The sequence below is a fragment of the Octodon degus genome, unplaced genomic scaffold (assembly GCF_000260255.1).
Source record: "Octodon degus isolate 3935 unplaced genomic scaffold, OctDeg1.0 scaffold00325, whole genome shotgun sequence".
Classification (NCBI taxonomy): domain Eukaryota; kingdom Metazoa; phylum Chordata; class Mammalia; order Rodentia; family Octodontidae; genus Octodon; species Octodon degus.
Genome location: NW_004524901.1, coordinates 1,301,339 through 1,305,276, shown reverse-complemented (window position 1 = coordinate 1,305,276; position 3,938 = coordinate 1,301,339). Strand labels below are relative to the sequence as shown.

General features: G+C 35.9%; 1 pseudogene; it reads right to left on the bottom strand.

The window, feature by feature from the left end:
* Positions 1-495: 495 nt before the first annotated feature.
* Positions 496-1,446, bottom strand: LOC101580084 (annotated as a pseudogene).
* Positions 1,447-3,938: the final 2,492 nt, after the last annotated feature.

The window sequence follows — 3,938 nt, the reverse complement described above, 5'->3', positions numbered from 1 at the left end:
TAAAAAATTCAAGAAACAATTAAGCACATGATAAAATTTCATGAGAGTTGCTGGAAGCGATGTTTCTTCAGACGTTTGTACTACTTACACATTTTATGTCTGATGCTCTCAACAGTGTCACATCTGAGCTTCTTAATCTAGAAATAGCCTTTCCTTCTGAAAACCGTTACATAATAATCATGTCCTCTAATACCACTCAACCTTAATTTTAGTGTGCTTTTGTAACAAGACATATTATTTGGATATGTTTGAATGACCATGAGAAAGGACAACATATCCTAAGAGAAGTGGTATATTTTACTGCAATGCATGAATGTTGATTATTTTAGGGTTGTTCTTGTCTATTTCTGGACACAAAGATCAGTATTTTACTTCCTAGTCACTGCCTAGGTCACAGTGTTCATCACAGTCAGCTAGTGTGACCTGAGGTGGCAGGACAGCAGGCCTGTGGAAGTGTGGAGCAGAGAAACCTGCCCTCTTAACCCATACCTGCCCTTACCCTGGTACCTTTCCTAGCAGCTTCTTTACTGCTCCCTTTACATCTTTGTTCCTCAAGCTGTAAATGAGGGGGTTGAGCATTGGAGTTACGAGTCCATAGAAGAGTGCAAGAAGCTTCCCTTTCAACTTGGCTGATTTGCTCTTGGGAGTCATGTATGCATAACCACTAATGGCAGAGCCATAGAACATGACAACCACCAGAAGATGAGACCCGCATGTGTTGAAGGCTTTCTTTCGACCTTCAGCAGACTGAAGCCTTACAATTGCTCTGACGATTTTGACATAAAAGAAAAGAATCAGTCCAGCTGGGATCACTTTTATGACCACCACGGCTGCATACATTTCCACCTCATTGACCCATGTGTCCACACAGGATAACTGAAGCATGGATGGAACCTCACAGAAGAAATTCTCGACCTGATGCTGGCCACAGCGAGGGAGCATGAAAGTCAACACAGTCTGAACCAAGGAGTTGCTGAGGCCTGCTGTCCAAGCCACTGCTGCCAGGTGCCAGCATCACTGAGTATGCATGACAACTGTGTAGTGGAGTGGCTGGCAGACAGCTACATACCGATCAAAGGCCATCACGGAGAGAAGGACACACTCAGTAGATCCCAGAGCCAGGAAGATGAAAAGCTGAGCCACACATCCAATGTAGCTGATGTTTCTCCTGTGGCTCTGTATATGCATCAGCATCTGGGGAACAGTGGAAGTGGTGTAGCAGAGGTCCAGAAAGGAAAGATGAGCCAGATAGAAATACATTGGGGTTTGGAGTCTAGGATTAAGGCAGCACAATACAATGATCACTGAATTACCAAAGAGTGTCATGATGTAAAACAGAGAGATGACCCCAAGAAAAATCATTTCTAATTTGGGCCATTCAGAGAACCCTACCAAAACAAAGCCATTGGTGTGATGGAAAGTGTTTGTGTTATTGAATGTGTTCATTGTTGTGATCTACTTGTTGGAAATCTCAGTGCTAGGATTTTGAAGTTCTTGCTCTGTTGTTCTTAGTAATTACTGTCAGTTCATAAACCTGCATGCAATAGAGAAATGGGCAGCGGATGCTGAAAAAGTAAAACCATGAGTATATTTGTATTTGGCAGCTCATTAACAAAATAGCATTTAAAGTATATATTTCCTTTTAGTAACTATATGTTGTGCTGAATTCCAGAAAGAAAGAGCTTGTACCAAAGTACAGATATTAAAATTGATTACAAGATATTTATGGCAAAAAGAGTAAAATTTATTCACCTTGAATAAATTAGAAACTTCAATAGAGTTTTTTAAAATCATGTAACTTATTAGTTGCTTTCTAACTTCATTTTTTTCATTGAATTCATATTCTTGCAGTGTTTTAAAACATTTCCACTAGGGAAGTTAGAAGTTACTACCCATGTGAGGCACTATTGGTTAGTGAAATTTAGTGTAATCATCCTTTGTGTTTATTGTATTTTCCTTTCAACTTACTATAATTAAATCAATATTTATTAAACTCCAGTTACCTAAGGACATATGTTCATTGAACTAATTTACAATATTTAGCAACAGATAATTAGTAACATTTAACATGAATCTGAATAATAGCATAATATTTTACTTAATATTGTTTTTGTCAAAACACATTTTTGTAAATAGTACACATCAATATCAAGTAATATGAGCTACAAACATAACTGCTTCTGTAGATGTTCTCTATAGATCCCCACATGTTCAAACAGAAAAAATTTCAAATCAGGGTTTCTCGAATAAGTTCATTCCCTTTCCCAGTGTCTATTGTAGCCTTCGGATTCCAATTTTCTCTTTCAAATTATCTGAGTTGAAGTGAAGGGCAGGAGAGGGAGTGGGGGAGAGATTTATCTATGTATATAATCAAGATGGTATGGAAATCTGTACTGTACACTTCCGCTGGTCTATGTAAAGAAGCAATTAATGTTTTAATTTGTTTTGTCTCATTTTTCCAATTGTTTTTACTTTTTCTCTTTTTAATTTTGCATACATTTCTTTTTTTCTTTCTTCCAATGTTATATGCATATATCTGGTAGTATGAATAATTGGCTGGAATATAACATTATGCATTACTACAAGTAATGTGAAATTCATATTGCTTTGTTAAATAAGTTCTGTATCATTTATGATGTTTTTCTGTTTAAATTCTCTTAGTACTTTTTTTAAAAAAATAAACATAGATAAGAAAAGATTTGTTGAAATTAAGCTTGACTATCATAAAATGTGTCTTCTAGGAAAAAGTTAATGAAATTTTAGATTTTACATAGCAACGCGAAAAGCTGGGCAAAATTTTTAAAAATTTATTTGATTCCTCTTCGATGTGACTTTACCAGATATAAGATCATACACACACACTTCCTCATACATGAATTAGCCACATGGTTCATTTCCTCATATGTAAAATACATGTTAAATTCACAGTAGTCTCACTACTCAACTTCTGGACTGTATAAGATGCATTACGTACAAATATCATCACTATTGAGATAGGGACGTGTCTGAGATTGAGCACTTACGTAGCATGTTCAAGACCCCAAGCTCAATTCTCAGCAATGCCAAAATAAACATTACTATTAGTGTCTTCAGTCATCATCACCACTATGTATGTTAGTTCATTGATTCTTCATAAAGTATTTTATAGGAAGTTTACATGCAATGTTTAATTTAATTTAAAAACATTTTTTCTCAAGACACAATCATGTGGAATTTGTTATAGTTAGTGGGATTTAATTATAAAGAGTGATTGTTACATGTGACTCACCGATATGTGCACCTACCACATTTGGATTATATTCACTGTTACTTCTCCTCCCTCGCCTCCTCTTTCTCCTACCTTAACTCCCTTATCCTTTCTGATAGTCTCCCCTATATTTTAGTGACATCTTCTTTTTTGAGCTTTTACATATGAGAAAATACAACATTTGATACTTGCCTTTCTTGCTTTTTTATATACCTGTCTTAAGTCATATTCTTCATTTCTGTCCATTCTCTGGAAAATGATATGATTATTTCCTCTTTCCATTCATCCATCAATAGACTTAGGCTGATTCTATAACTTGACAACTGTGAATTGTGCCTCAGTTACATGCAATGTAGGTATGTGTAGATAAAATTGCTTCATTCCTTTATGTGTATGTTGATGAGTGAATAGATAGATCATATGGAAGTACTATTTTCAGTTTTCTAAAGAACCATCATAGTGATCTCCATAATTTCATTACTAACTTACATTGCCACCTTTTAGGTTCACCAACATTTAACTGGGTTTTCTTCCTGCTGTTGATGATTGTTATTCTGATTGGCATTACCTGGAATATCAATGTATTTTCTTACTTTAAAGAAAGAAAAACGGCCAGGGAGATGGCTTAGTGGAATAAGTGCTTCCCTGGAAGTGCAAGGGCCTGAGTTCAATTCCTGGCTCCGCAAAATAA